General features: G+C 42.2%; 1 long non-coding RNA gene across 1 annotated transcript in view; it reads left to right on the top strand.

Moving 5' to 3' along the window:
* The window catches only part of LOC144341414 (uncharacterized), a 47,370-nt gene extending 31,388 nt beyond the window's left edge, over positions 1–15,982 (top strand). The window contains exons 3-6 of the long non-coding RNA XR_013418333.1: positions 6,794–6,858; positions 7,800–7,960; positions 13,581–13,690; positions 14,738–15,982. This is a non-coding gene — a long non-coding RNA (uncharacterized LOC144341414). The remainder of the gene's footprint in view (positions 1–6,793; positions 6,859–7,799; positions 7,961–13,580; positions 13,691–14,737) is intronic.
* Positions 15,983–16,551: the final 569 nt, after the last annotated feature.

The raw sequence follows: 16,551 nt of genomic DNA, 5'->3' as shown, positions 1-16,551 counted from the left end.
TTTTTTTTTTTTTTTTTTTTTTTGGAGACAGGGTCTTGCTCTGTCACCTACGCTGGACTGCAGTGTTACAATCTTGTCTTACTACTGCCTCAGCCTCCTGAGCTCATGTGATCCTCCCACGTCAGCCTCCCAAGTAGCTGGAACTACAGGCATGCACCACCATACCCAGTTAATATTTGTAATTTTTGCAGAGATGGGGTCTTCCTATGTTGCCCAGGCTGGTCTCAAACTCTTAGGCTCAAATGATCCTCCTGCCTCGGCCTCCTAAAATGCTGGGATTACAGGCATGAACCACCACAGCCAGACTCTCTGTTATAGTTGTCTTGTCTATACCTAATCTGATAGCGACTTTTTCTTTAGAGACTCCCCTCTGTTGAATCCTTCCAAGTTTTTCTTTTGTTTTTTGTTTTTTGGAGATGGAGGCTCACTCTGTCACCTAGGCTGGAGTGCAGTGTTGCTATCTTGGCTCACTGTAACCTCCACCTCCTGTGTTCAAGCAATTCTCTGACTTCAGTCTCCCAAGTAGCTGGGACTACAGGCACACACCACCACGCTCGACTAATTTTTGTATTTTTAGTGGAAATGGGGTTTCACTATGTTGGCCAGGCTAGTCTCGAAGTCCTGACCTTGGATGAACCACCTGCCTCGGCCTCTCAAAGTGCTGGGATTACAGGTTTGAGCCACCATGCCTGGCCGTAAACTAACTTTCATAGAAACAACTACCATTTTGCTCTCATGTTTCACTCATATAATTTCAAATGAATTACATTATTACAGGAACAAGGCCAGGACACAGACTCTAAAAAGTGAAGTCTTGGTAAATCTACAGTTCAGTTGGTAGATCCAGAAGTAGAGAAGTATAGTAGAAAGAAGCCTACTAGCTACTAGTATTAAGAGATAAAATGAAATATATACGTGGAATATATGTTATATTATATATAATATAGTCATATATAGGGCTTTGACTTTAATACAATATGTACGGCTGTTCTAGGGGGCTGTGTAATAGGTTTCTAAATGTGCATGTAAACTAAAATTCATAATTCATATTTGAAATATATACAGATTCCTCTTTTTTTTTTTTTTTTTTTTCGAGATGGAGTCTTGCTCTGTTGCCCAGGCTGGAGTGCAGTGGCACAATCTTGGTTCACTGAAACCTCTGCCTCCCAGGTTCAAGCAATTCTCCTGCCTCAGCCTCCGGAGTAGCTAGGATTACAGGTGTGTGCCACCACGCCTGACTAATTTTTGTATTTTTAGTAGAGATGGTGTTTCACCACAATGGCCAGGCTGGTCTCAAACTCCTGACCTCAGGTGATCCGTCTGCCTTGGCCTCCCAAAGTGCTGGGATTACAGGCTTGAGCCACCACACCCGGCCCAGACTCCTCTCTTAAAGGAAGCCTTTGCAGAATTCTTTTCTACTACAACGAAATTCCTCCTAACATAACTATTAGCATAGCTATTAAAAATCATCAAGTTGGTCAGTTACCTTCAGTGGATTTCTTCCTAACTACCCTCACTTCACACTGCTCATTCAGGTCAGACCTGTCAGGGATGTATGTGCCAAGACCCACCTTCTCAGGGTGGGATGTGATCCTCACATGGCTGTCTTGCATGCCTCTGCCCTGTCTTTGTGACCTGAGGCATCTTCACGGTTAATCTGTCTACAGATATTAGGATATTTCTGCTTCTTTTCAATCTTACCATCACCACCTTGGTCCAATCTACCATTGTCTCCATTCAGATGTCTGCAGACTTCCTTCCTGTTTCCCAGAATCCTGTCTGACTCAACCCAACACATTCTTTTTTTTTTTTTTTTTTTTTTAAAATACTTTAAGTTCTAGGGTATATGTACACAACATGCAGGTTTGTTACATATGTATACATGTGCCATGCTGGTGTGCTGTACCCATTAACTCGTCATTTACATTAGGTGTATCTCCTAATACTATCCCTCCTTCTTCCCCCCATCCCATGACAGGCCCTGGTGTGTGATGTTCCCCTCCCTGTGTCCAAGTGTTCTCATTGTTCAATTCCCACCTATGAGTGAGAACATGCAGTGTTTGGTTTTTTTGTCCTTGTGATAGTTTGCTGAGAATGATGGTTTCCAGCTTCATCCATGTCCCTACAAAGGACATGAATTCATCCTTTTTCATGGCTGCATAGTATTCTGTGGTGTATGTGTGCCACATTTTCTTAATCCAGTCTATCACTGATGGACTTTTGGGTTGGTTCCAAGTCTTTGCTATTGTGAGTAATGCCGCAATAAACATATGTGTGCATGTGTCTTTATAGCAGCATGATTTATAATCCTTTGGGTATATGCCCAGTAATGGGACGTCTGGGTCAAATGGTATTTCTAGTTCTAGATCCTTGAGGAATCGCCACACTGTCTTCCACAATGGTTGAACTAGTTTACAGTCCTACCAACAGTGTAAAAGTGTTCCTATTTCTCCACATCCTCTCCAGCACCTGTTGTTTCCTGACTTTTTAATGATCGCCATTCTAACTGGCATGAGATGGTATCTGGTATCTCATTGTGGTTTTGATTTGCATTCTCTGATGACCAGTGATGATGAGCATTTTTTCATGTGTCTTTTGGCTGCATAGATGTCGTCTTTTGAGAAGTGTCTGTTCTTATCCTTTGCCCACTTTTTGATGGGGTTGTTTTTTTCTTGTAAATTTGTTTGAGTTCTTTGTAGATTCTGGATATTAGCCCTTTGTCAGATGGGTAGATTGCAAACATTTTCTCCCATTCTGTAGGTTGCCTGTTCACTCTGATGATAGTTTCTTTTGCTGTGCAGAAGCTCTTTAGTTTAATTAGATCCCATTTGTCAATTTTGGCTTTTGTTGCTATTGCTTTTGGTGTTTTAGTCATGAAGTCCTTGCCCATGTGTATGTCCTGAATGGTAGTGCCTAGGTTTTATTCTAGGGCTTTTATGGTTTTAGGTCTAACATTTAAGTCTTTAATCCATCTTGAATTAATTTTTGTATAAGGTGTAAGGAAGGGATGCAGTTTTAGCTTTCTACATATGGCTAGCCAGTTTTCCCAGCACCATGTATTAAATAGGGAATCCTTTTCCCATTTATTGTTTTGTCAGGTTTGTCAAAGATCAGCTGGTTGTAGATGTGCGGTGTTATTTCCGGGGGCTCTGTTCTATTCCATTAGTCTATATCTCTGTTTTGGTACCAGTATCATGCTGTTTTGGTTACTGTAGCCTTGTAGTACAGTTTGAAATCAGGTAGCATGATGCCTCCAGCTTTGTTCTTTTGGCTTAGGGCAATCCAACACATTCTTTACATGGCAGTCACAGTGGGTCTTTCTGAAATATGAATCTGATCATATCACTTTCCTTTTAAAGTGGATTCTTCAGCACTTCTCATTCACTTAGAGACCAGACTTTTCAACAGTACCCTTCAGATCCTTTGTAACATGACCTCTTCTACCCTTCCAGCCTCCTTGTGTCACAATACTCTTCACTCACTCACTATGTTCTAGCTATTTTCATCTTCTTTCAGTTTCTTGTGTATCCTATACTCTTCTCTACCTCCAGATCTCTGGTTCCTTTGGAACATCACCTGCATTGTCACTCAGTTGTCCCAGGGAGCCCTTCTCTGACTGCCCCCTGGCCCCAGCCTAAACTCCCACAGCATCCTATACTACCCCCTTTTTAATGTTCTTCAGATGGAGAGTTCCTAGTCCAACAACTGACTCTCCCAATAGACCTTAAGATCCATGAGGGCAAGAGGTATGTTTGTTGTGATCATTACTGTATCCGCAACACAGTATCTGACACTCAATAGATGCTAAAAATTATTTGTTGGATCAGTAAATGTATATCACACTCTTCTCAGTTATTTATCTTTGAATGGGGGTCTCTTGGTAACGCAGAACCCTAACCTGTAAGCACCAAAGTAGGCTAATTAGTAAGGAACCTTTTCATGCCCACTAGATTACAGTGGGGAACTAGGAGCCTTGCACGCCACCAAGAACACATTTTGAATTCATTTCTTCCCAGTTCTCTTATCTTTATGTCTCAAATTCATCGACCTGTCTAAAGAGTCCTGGGTTCATTCTCTTGAGAAGGTTCTGGGGGATTCCATAGTTTAATTTACATTTGTATCTGCCACTTGTAGAGCCCATTAAAGATAAAATGACAGTGGCAAGAACATGGCTGTGGAGAAACTGCCTGAAATCTGCCAGCGATTATAGCCAGAGTGACTTCAGTGTTTTTTTTTTTAATGTTTGGATCTCTTGGTTCTCCATGAATGTAGTGACCTTGTGGTGACTTACACCTTTCATTCAAAACTGACTTAGAGACAACTTGGGTTTCAAAGACTATAGCAATAACTTTAGATGTGGGACTTGAATTTCCTTCTCTGTGTGCTCACCTGTTTTTTGTTTATAGCTACACACATTTTTCTTTTATTTTTTTTAACCTGGAAGAGGAGAGGCATTGTTTCAGATATCTCAAACAAGGTTGAAAAATGTCTACAGTCAATTCCCAGGAAAAATGACCCTTTCTGTCTAGTGGTCTCTCTTATTTTAGTTCCTTGTATTTATATGAATTTCCTTCCTTCTCTTGTACTTCTTGATTTTCATGAAATGTGTACCCGGTACCTACCTGTTCATGAAATCTGTACTCAGTATGCTCTCTGGCCAACTACTTCCCAGTCCCCTGAGAACACAGCCAGTCACATTTCGGAGGTATGGAGAAGCATCTCCTCTCTCCTGCCATGCAGACTGACTTCAGTCTCCTCAACATCATTTCAGTCAACTCTTGTCTTAGGCTTTGACATAATGTAACCGCCCAATGTGTTCACCTTGCCAGCTGCCTAGACAGAGCTGATTTATGAAGACAGGGGAATTGCAATAGAAAAAGAGTAATTCACAGAGCCAGCTGTGTGGGAGACTGGAGTTTTATTATTACTCAAATCAGTCTTACTGAGAACTTGGGGATCAGAGTTTTTCAGGATAATTTGGTGGGTAGGGGGGTCAGTGAATTGGGAATTCTGATTGGTCAGGTCTGAGATGAACTCATAAGGAGTTGAAGCTGTCCTCTTGCACTGAGTCAGTTCCTGGGTCAGGGTCACAAGACCAGATGAGCCAGTTTATCAATCTGTGGTGCCAGTTGATCCATTAAGTGCAGGGTCTGCAAAATATTTCAAGCACTGATCTTAAGTTTTGCAATAGTGATGTTATCCCCAGGAGCAATTTGGGGAGATTCAGAATCTTGTAGCCTCCAGCTGCATGACTCCTAAATCATAATTTCTAATCTTTTAGCTAATTTGTTAGTCTTGCAAAGGCAGTCTAGTCCCCAGGCAGAAAGGGGGCTTGTTTTGGGAAGGTGCTGTTAACATCTTTGTTTCAAAGCTAAACCATAAAGTAAGTTTCTCCCAGAGTTAGTTTGGCCTATACCCAGAAATGAACAAGGACAGCTTGGAGGTTAGAAGCAAGGTAGAGTTAGTTAGTTCAGATCTTTCACTGCCTCAGTTATAATTTTGCAATGGTGGTCTCAACAATGTGAGGCTGTATCTTTAAAAGAGAAGGTAAGTCACAAAATAAAGTATAACCTTATATTTGCAATGATAATTGAAATGAGGTTGCTTTGGTATAGTGAAGACTAATTTTTCACTTCATTTTCCATTGTAGGGCCATCAGTAACTTCCTGTATCTTCTTTTTAGCAGACATCCTTGACCACAGAGGAGAAACTGGCAATTTAAAAACAGCCAGATATCTGGTGCCATTTCAAAGTCATAATAGAGACCTGTGATACCTTGCTGTAGTGTTAGACTCAGTTTATGTCTTCCATCTTCCTTTGGTAGACAGAAGAATTAGTCTGGTTTATGATGAATTTTGTATATGTTTACTGGAAAGTGTTCTGCCTTAAGGACACTTTTCTTTTTTATTTATTTATTTTTATTTATTTTATTATTATACTTTAAGTTCTAGGGTACATGTGCACAATGTGCAGGTTTGTTACATATGTATACATAGAAACTTTTCATCATAGCCAAAAGCACATTGCAGGAAGATGCCCTGCAAAGACCTGTGTGTGCTTGTAATGTGGCAAATTTCAGACATCGGAGAATGTGGCTTTCTCTTGTGTTTGAAAGTGCAGAGAGTTTTATGGATTCCCAGATGCCAGGCTAAGGACGATTAATATATAGTCTGTTGGCCTCAATCATCTCTAGCTATTCATCACCCGATGATACACTCAACCATGTTCATGAGTTTAAAGAATCAGAAAGTGAGAAAAGGGTAAGGGCAAATGATCTGAAATACATCAATGGAAGCTCATTTCTAATTGGTGCTATCGTTTAGGTTTATGACAGGTTCTTCATAAACCACTATGTGTGTGTAAAACGCATCAGAGACTTCTCACACCAGACCAAACCAGACTAGACAGAGTTATTTCACACAGTAATCACCAAACATTCCTATCTTTTGAATATAAGGAGCCAATCTATTGTAACCTCCTCTGCAAACACTATTGTATTTATTCTTTCTCTTTTAATGCTTTGCACTTAACCTGAATGGCTTCTTTTATGTGTTCAGTTTGACAGAACAGGATATAGAAAGCATCATTTGATTTTTAAATTTCCATTCCTGGGTAGATGTTTTAGTTATTAAAAAAATAGCTCAACCCTATTTGTTTGAGACATATATGCAGGTAAATGGGTACATCCATCTATCTATCTATCTATCTATCTATCTATCTATCTATCTATCTATCTATCTATCTATTTATTTATTTTGTCCTTCTGTCTCCCTGTCCACATTTGTGCTTATAGATCTGTGTCTCCGGAGATCCATTCGCTCAGCCATCAGATTAAGCAGACACCCATGGTTTACAATGGTAAGCAAGCCCATGTAGTTAAAAAAAAATGTTGGTGAGCAGGAAGAATATACAGGGGTATGAGTCTGCACTGAACAGACCAGGAGCAGCTTGCCCAGGGAAGTCAGAGTCACACCAGGGGTGTGGCGGGAGCATCTACCACAGGACGGTTGTGTCTGCCAGGGTCACTAATTATTTTGCAGTCAGAAAGTGCCTGGTGAAAGGCTTAAAGGAGAAATTCAATGCAGTTTCCTTTTATCTGCCTCTCCAATTGATGTCTATACAGAGCAAACAGGGCTCCCCAAACACGCCAGTCTGTTTCAGATACACAAGATTAAGTAGCTAGTGACATTCAAGACCAATCGGCCCACCCAGGAGGACTGAAACCAGTGGAAAAGCTGTCAGATTTCGCCTTTTCTCCATTAATCTTAAAGCTTTTCAGTGGTGCCAGGTCGCATCTCCATCAGACAAGCTGCGAAAAGTGTCCTGCAACTTTCTACACCCCCAACCCCCACACCAAGGAGAGTAACCCTTTCATTGCTGAGCTGATCTCTTAGGATATAGGGGATTCTTTTCACGGCCAGAAACAGATCTTCACTGATTCCACTGCTTTTCAATACTGGAGGAAGCTGGAAGCAGAAGGTGGGGTCCTTCTTCCTTACAAGTTCGGAGCTGGTCCACTCCCTGGAGGCTGTGCCACACAGACCCCAGAAATCAGCTGCCCTTGAGAAGAGATGGCTTTAGGGGTGACCGTGAGACAACTAAGGAAACAGGTGTTCCCCTAGTAGTCTGGATGTTTCACCTACCTGACACAGTGCGTGGAAGGAGAGAGGGAAAGCTAGAGGGAGGGAACGCAGGGAAAGATGAGAGAAAAGAAGAAAGAAGGTGCAAATAAAGAGAATGAAGTGTGAATTTGTAATGGTCCTTTCCCCATGCCTCATTTTAAATCCCTTTGGAAGCAGGTGATGACCTGGGCAAGAGGTCGCCAATGAGGAGCAAAGGGACCCGCCTGCCACTCTTAAGCACAGTGCCTGCTGAATCAGGATTTCCAAGGCTACGGCCGAGTGCCTGACTGGGGGCTGTGTGTGCAGATGCCACGAGACGGACAAGACTGAGGATGCAGGCGAGCATTTCTCGGTGCAGTCAGGGGTGGGAGAAGCCTGTGGCTTCCAGAAACCCAGCTTTGCCTTTGAAGGCAGAACTCAGAGAACTGCTGGCTGGAGGGGGCCAGGGTCTTTTCCTCCTTTCTATTTACCCCCGAAAGCCTTTTCTGTGGTGTTTATATCACTGTCAGCCTGAGTCTACCCCAACAATAGGTGTCTGAGACAGCTGTGGGCCCAGTTCCTACAGCTGGGGTTGATTTGTACCAGCAGGTATAGACTGATCCCGTTCAAAATCGAAACTCTGGCCTCACTAAAATCTTTCACAGCTCATATAGTTTTAATACACACACACACACACACACACACACACACACACATACACACACACACACACACACTCTTAGTTACAAATCACCCATTCTTGAGCAGCATAGATCACTCTCTGGATGGGTTATCTTTATCTTGCTCCTGTTAGTAGGTGTGTGCTTCCCCCAGCTCCCACCCCACCCCAGATGGCTGCTGGCAGCAAGGCCTCAGCCTGTTTCCCATGTGCAGGGATTATAAAATAGACCTCTGGGTGACTTGTTTTAGGGCAACTTTCCGTACAGTGCCTAGACTCGTTTAAATATCTTTTATTACATCGAAGAAGTCACCCTCCACAGCAGTCCTGGGGAACCAGGCCATCACCCAGAGTTATAGCATCACTTATATATTAAAATGTTAATAAGCATAAAACTATGCAAAGGTAGACTTGTGGTGTTGTCAGTCTCACCTCACCTGTAGGGAACAAGGGAACAGATGTGCCACTCTTGTGTGTATTAATATCTTTTCTCAAAGGAATATTAACCCAGAAGGAAACAAATAGGCATAATTATATCTAGGCATAATGACATATATATCGAATACTACTACTTTTGTCAGTATTATGCAACCACATTTATCCTAACTGACCATTGTTGAATACTTTGATAAACACCCGCTAAAAAAAGGTGCCCAGCACAAGACTGTGCATAGAGTTGATGCTCAATAATTTTCCAATTTATTATGTGCATGTCCTGACTAGTGCATTCATTATACAAAGCACTTAGGTATTTGTATGGAATGTAAATTCTAGTATCAGCATCATCAACCCTCTAATATTACAGTTAAGAAAAAGATAAGGACTCCCACAAAGGGAACTTAAAACCCTGAGGCCAGGTGTTTTGTCTAGGAATTTAACAGAGGCTTTGTGTGATAAGAGTCTCTCTAGGAAGGGCCAGCACTCAAGATTGTATTACCATTACAATGGCAAAAACCGCAATTACTTTTGTGCCAACCTATATAATCACCCTGTACGGCTGCAGTCCAGTCTGGGTTGCGGGGCCAGCAGATCACGCTGCTTAACATCTACTCCATAGCATCTCAAACTGAGGACACAGGAGATCCCAGATAGGTAACTGGTGAAGGAATTGAATGAGCATCTGAGAAGGTAGCCAGCTTCTGGACACAGGTGGCCAGCAGGATATCTACATAGGAGCAGCCTCTACTACTTTTTGCTTTTAAATGTGTGAACACATGTTGGCATTCTTGCAGAAATTCAGAATTGGGCCAGTACTGCTTCCTGTTAAAAGGAGAAAGCAATCACTCCTTGGCTGCTGGTGACTGGGGAAGAAAGGTGAAGGGCCTGACTCTGCCATGTGTGGACCTCCCCACACAGATCCTTACACAGCAGGTTGCTACAATTGCCTCCTCGCCATAGAAAGGGAAGAGAAACAGGGCAGCTTTCTTCTGTCATCTCTGTCTTCATCACAGGCCCTCACACTGACAGCTACTCAAAGGGCTACTGTACCTTGCTAACCAAACTCTTGGACCCTTCCAGGTGGATAATAAGATATTATTTCTCGATCACTCCATATAGGATTTGTATGTTTGGGCATATGTGAATTTAATATCAGTGTTAGAACTTTCTCAGTGACTTCCAAAGAAATCTATGGTTTAACTTGATTTGTATTATGAAAGGAAAAAAGTTGTAAGCAGTGTAGATTTAGAAATAAAGCAGTGGGAGTGGAAAAGCCAGCAGCCCAGCATCACTTGTTTAAAACTCTTTCTACGATTGTGAAGAACCTGCATTTTTCAGAACTTGTCTCTTTTACCTCCCTTCCACCTCATTCTATATTTTGACCTTTCATGACCACACCTCCTACCATCTTTATAGTCTATCTTGTGTGGGTAGGGACCTGTTTTGGCCAGATCCAGAATCATCTGGCTCCTTCCCTTTCTTGGTTCTTTTTACTTTACATATTATTCTGAGCATGGCTCGCCCCTCAGCTCCCTTCTTACCTTCTCCTAATCATAGTCAGGACAATTATTGTCAGAAAGAACATCTAGTTTTAATCACATTGAAATATGCAGTAACATCCAGTTGAATAATTTTCAATAAATCTCTACTAGGAATTGAGCTATTTTTGCCCTTAACTTTCTTGATAGCTTCCTCAGATAAGCAGCTCATTTGAAATAAAATGTGTTGGGGGCATTTGGAAACCATCCCTGCCCTCAGCATCTTCTAGGCCAGGCCTTGACTTCCAAGGCTTATCATAGGCAAGTTAGAAGTTTCAACTGATAACTTGATGGGACAGGAACAGATGGGGCAGGGCTTCCAGAAAAAAGGCCTTAGCCAGCCTGGAGGCAGGGGCCTGGGGTCCTCCCTGAGGTTGCTGATACAAGTTGGATTCTTTATTGCTCACATGAAACAGCCTTTATGGTCCACACACTGGGCCTCCACAACAATGGATTTTCAGTCAACAATCTGAGGGGGTTATGGTATTTGTTAGATGCCTTAAATGTATATTTTCTGGCAAAATCGTTTCTGTCAAAAGTCAGGATAAGTCAAGGGATATTCTTGAGGGGAATTTAATGCAATGGAGAGGCTTTCAACATTTCAAAAAGTGTTGGCAGTAAAACATTTGTTCATAATAAGACATGAACATTTAAAAATATTTAAAAGTGCATTTGTTTAGTTGTCAAGAAGTGTTTCAAACTAATTGACTCAGTTGGATCTGAAGAAGTTAATAAAAGGGGTTTTTGAGGGTGAATATGCCCAATCTGAAACACAAGTGACTTTAGGAGCTTGCAAATGCTATCCCTATGTTAAGCACCTAGATCACCAGAAAACTTCATTTTTGTATTATATTTCTCTGGACCCCTAGAGACTCAACTTTACAGAGTTAGTCTTTAAAAGAGCTTGAGAGACTGGGTGTGGTGGGTCACTCCTGTAATCTCAGCACTTTGGGATGCCAAGGCGGGCGGATCACCTGAGGTCAGGAGTTCGAGACCAGCCTGGCCAATATGGCAAAATGCCATCTCTACTAAAAATACAAACATCAGCCGGGCATGGTCGTGCTTGCCTGTAATCTCAGCTACTTGGAAGGCTGAGGCAGGAGAATCACTTGAATCCAGGAGGCAGAGGTTGCAGTGAGCCGAGACTGCACCATTGCACTCCAGCCTGAGCAAAAAGAGCGAAACTCCATCTCAAACCAAAACCAGACAAGTTTGAGATAAGCTATGGGGGTTGTGGGGGTGGAAGGGAGGCGGTATAAGAAAGACGCCGCTCTCTTTCTCTCTCTTTATATGTGTCTGTGTGTGTGCACTCAGAACTGCCTCAGTGAGGTTGCTTACTGCCTCATACCTAAGTATAGTTCAGGAGCAAGAAAATGTTTGTCTAGCCTCCCCTGAGTAGACATCAAGAATGATAGAATCCACTGTGTTTTGCCTTAGACTTGAGCTTGCTAGCATCTAAAGCCAGGATTTGGGCTCCATTGCTGTTATCTTTCTTTGCCAGAGCTTCTTGATATGATTTCCCCCTTTGAACTTGCTCTTGGTCATGCCAAGGTACTGATATATCTGTTCCAATGCTTGTGGTGACCTTACCATCAAGACTTTGCATGTTATCTGTGGTATATAGAGTGTAAACATGCTAGGAAGTGTTTGGATGGATTGGAAGGATTCTGAAACCACTTCTTTTGCTTTAGAATAAAAAACATCCAGAACTCTGTGCTTGTGGAGTACCTGGAGAACCTTCCAGAGGCCCACACAGAAAAAGACCTTTGATTTGGTCACTGGAACTGCTCTCAGCATACAATAGTCCTAACCTCCTTTGGCTGCTCTGCTTCTTTGACTCACTTCCTGACCCAGACTTCCATTTAGAAAGGAAAACTATGTTTCTGGTCTTTTCCCAACAGGCTGTTCTGCCTGGTTGGCTGTTTAAAGATGTGGTGCTTTGTGATGTGTTGCATCTCAGGGCATCTTTGAGGCATTTCTCCTGACCACCCTGCTTGCAGCTGCCTACTTCCTCTCCCCTTCCAACAGCTGTTCTGATGTCCTGCTGTCATCCTCTCAAGCAGACAAGCAGTCTCGCTGCAGCTCGCATCCATCCTGTCAGTGTCGGTGGGCTGGCTGCATTCCAGGACATGGGTAGACGGATACAAGAGGACAAGCTTGGGAACCAAATGTTGGCAAGGGAATGGAATGAACACAAAGCCCTTTGCTAGTGATCATCAAGGAGGGGTGATAGGAATATCTCTCTCAGTTGATGACCTTTGAATTCTCAGTCTCTGGAAGAACTTTGACATCCAAGGAGCCTTTGTGGGCTAATGTCCTCTAAAAGGAATCTTTGTGTGATAGTGTCCTCTAAGGGCACATGTTTTCTTTAAAGGCTTGTTGTTTTGCAAACTCAGAAAGGTTTCTCCTAGCTCTAATAAGCCTGTGGCTTCCCAGCAACCTGGACTTAGACCCTGTATATTCCAAAAGCAGTGATCATAGAATTAGACAAGCGAAGAAGCTAATGTGATGGTGTACATAGTTTGTAGCATGTGTTAAACTTCAGGGTAAGGAATGTGCAAAGTGGAGAAGGAGTGGCAGCTTATACCTTCCTACCCATCTTTCAGGATGAACTGAGAGTACTGATGTTCCTTTCCTTTCAAAACTGGCACAAGGAAAATTCTGGAGAAGAAATTGGAGGTCATGCCACAAATCCTGAGCTGGGGAACCACATGCTGTGGTGGAAATAGGAGCACAGAGGCTAGATTTCCAGGCCATTTTGCAGTGGGAGGTGGATGGGAAATTGTGATAGCTTTAGTTTTCAGGAAACAGAAATGAGAAACAGAATGGAAAATGGTGAGACAAATGCAATTGACATTTGTCATTTTTGGCTACCTAGTATATGAACTACCTTTTGTGTCTGAGAAATTTCCTCTCTAAAGACCAGAGAACCCCCTTCACTAGCCCTCCCTGCAGCTCAAGTGTAGGTGTGTACCTTAGGGTGGATCCCTCAGATGCACCACCCCAGCCTTTGAACAGGGAGCCAGTGGCACAAAGAAGCAGAAACAGGAGATAACCCATTTGGTTGTAGTGGGGGCAATACTGCCAACATTCAGCTCCCTGGGTTCCATGGGAACTGGAGAGCCTCACTGGTCTTGGGTCTCTGCTCCCAGCTGTCTTCTAAGCCCAGTGTCCTTGAAGAGTTTGTGAGCTACCTCATATCCTTTGAAAAAAGTGTATTTTCTGCGTAAGTCAGACATAGTTTCTGTCGCTGGCAAAATGAAACTTCAAAATGAAACCAGAGCTGCCTCTGACTCTCACCCCACATATTTGGATCAAACTCAGATTTCCTAGAACAGCAGCCTTCTGATGCCCAGGCCTCAGTTCTGAACTTTGGAGGCTACAACCTGGCCTGCTTATAGACGGGGGACCAAATGAAGGTAAAGAGGAGATGGGTGAGGAGAGGACCGGGTGGCAGGGACATATGATCTGGTCAGGGAACAAGAGCAAGCAAGTGGCAGCACTAAGGGTTCAACACAGGGAGGGTCTGAGAAGACTGAGGTGTGGGCAGGGAGGCGGGCATGGTTTGTGACTCTGCTAGATTCAGAAGGTTGAGGATGAGGGACTCACCCTGAGTTGTGTTTGCCCAGGAGGCCCGACTGGCTGAGCAGGGCAAGCCCAGGGTAAACAGAGAAAAGCATGCCAGTTTTCTAGATGAGGAAGGCAACGTGTCAAAATCTCTCACTTTGGCTGAATCCTAGAAATAAAAATGGGCATTAATGAAAACACTGTTCACATTTGAGTAAAGTCTGTTGTTAATAACAAAATACCAGTGTTTCTCCCAGTGGAGAAAAGCAGAACTCTACGAATGACCATGTTCTCTTCTTTCCTGTGCTTTGGGGGCTAATGTTGATAACTGGGGTTTAGCACATTAAAGAATAAGCCATGCAACCCACCATCTGGAGAATCTATGCGATTCCCCTTCAATCGGAGCTGACTGTACACACACACCTTGAGACCTAAGCAATCTAATAGCACCAGATATTTCCGTAGGAAGCAAATTAATTAGACATTTCTCTAAAGATATAGTCCAGTTGGGGTTAAAAGTTGGAAAAGTTCTTTGTAGTACTGGGGACAAAGGAACCAAGGTTGTATTTGAAGCAGAGAGTGGTTGAAATTACGGCACAACCTGCAGGCCAGGCAACATTCTGGAGTCTTTTTTTTAGGCTGAGGATAGGTGCTTGGTTACCCAATTGCTGGAATTAGTACTCCAGCTACCTATACAGCCCTCCAATATTTAGAAGAGTGGCCCAGGTATTAGGAAGAGCATGGCAGAGACTTATGAATTTTCAGAGGTAGAGGAATTCATTAATTTATCTATGCATTTGACAAATACTTATTAAACACTTTATATACTTTCTCACCATGAAAATTGAGATAATGCTCTTATTTAATCCACACGATAGCCTGAGATAGATCTATTTGTTATCCTCATTTTACAGATGAGGAAACTGAAGCAACTGTTCAAAAAGAGGATATCAAAAGGGACAGGCATTGATGATGTTATCAGAGCTTCTTTCTAGGGAATCTCAGCCTCACATGGTGGAGTATGACCAAAGGAAAAAAATAGGGCTCTCCACATACTTTCTTGGCAGTCAATGAGGGTCAGGGTTGATTTTGTATCCCTAAAATGTCACATGAAGTTCATAGGCACTTCCAAAGGGGCAGTCTAGCAAGTAAAAAGTAGATGTGGGGCTGTGTGGAGTCTATTGTTTGGGTAATCTTTTTCAAACAGTAGGAATATACCAGCTTGTAAAGATTTGCCCACTTAGCTTCAAGTCTCTCTGAATACATTTCCCCCTGCTCTATGAATAGATGAAGACATACAAATGGAACTCTTTTGATATTCTTAAATGAAAAACATGATATGGAATAGCAGATAAATACAAACAATTTCTTATCCAGCGAAGAGCTCCAGAAATATTTTGACTTCATTTAAAACAGTTATATAAATATGTGCTGGTGGAATTTTTTTCTAAACCAAATACCCTGAAGGATTTTAGTTGTCTATATACAGCTTCTTGCTTGTGGAAAATGTTGACTTCCTGGTTATTTTGACTTGTTGTGTTCACCTGAAATTTTGCTTTTGCAAAGTAGCTTTTCTTATGGTTCAGTGGCATTGCCTGTCCAGTGACAGGAAGTGATGTTCTTATTGGGACTAATACGTGTTATGGCCCTAGAACCAGCAGAATCTACCCCTGCTTTTTTCCACATTCTTCTTTCTATAGAAGAGAAGGGAATGGGATTCCACATGGCATTCACTGCTTTGGGCATACTGAGATTTCGTTGCAAAAGGAGAAACAGCACCAGCAACTAAGCATTTTAGCCCATTTTATTTTACTCTTTCTATGATTCTTTGCCACTTAGCAATGCCAGTCAATTGATTTGGGACTGGAAATACATTTCTTCTACAATCTTCAAGTTTTCTTTTATAAGAACATAACTTTTATCTGATACTGTTCCCCACTACTCTCCTTTCAAATGTAATATTTGTGTCAGTGCTTGAAAGTGAACTGAGTTGAGTTCTCATGGCCCATAAAAGAACATATTCAAAATGTATCATTTTCTTCATGTCACAGATAAAAATAAGATCATTAATTGTATATAAAATTTCCATATGATTAAAAAATTTTAATTTTGCAATAATTTATGTTAGATTTACATTAAAGTTGCAAGGAAGGTACAAAGAGTTTCTGTATGCCTTTCACTCAGTTTCTCCTAATGTTAACATCTTACATAATCATGCTACCATTTTCTTTTTTTTTTTTTTTTTGGAGACGGAGTCTCGCTCTGTCACCCAGGCTGGAGTGCAGTGGCTGGATCTCAACTCACTGCAAGCTCCGCCAATCGGGTTTACGCCATTCTCCTGCCTCAGCCTCCCGAGTAGCTGGGACTACAGGCGCCCGCCGCCTCGCCCGGCTAGTTTTTTGTATTTTTTAGTAGAGACGGGGTTTCACCGTGTTAGCCAGGATGGTCTCGATCTCCTGACCTCGTGATCCGCCAGTCTCGGCCTCCCAAAGTGCTGGGATTACAGGCTTGAGCCACCGCGCCCGGCCCATGCTACCATTTTCAAAACTGAGAAATTGACATTGGTATTTTGCTATTAACAACAGACGTTACTCAAATGTGAACAGTGTTTTCATCAATGCCTATTTTTATATCTAGGATTCAGTCAGGATACCACAGTGTATTTAGCTCAAATGTACTCTACAACTTTATCAAATTCATGTATTAGTGTTAACAATTTTTTGATGGA

This window comes from Macaca mulatta, chromosome 6 (assembly GCF_049350105.2).
Source record: "Macaca mulatta isolate MMU2019108-1 chromosome 6, T2T-MMU8v2.0, whole genome shotgun sequence".
Taxonomy (NCBI): domain Eukaryota; kingdom Metazoa; phylum Chordata; class Mammalia; order Primates; family Cercopithecidae; genus Macaca; species Macaca mulatta.
Note: the sequence above shows the minus strand (reverse complement) of the source record. Positions and strands in the feature narration are given on the sequence as shown.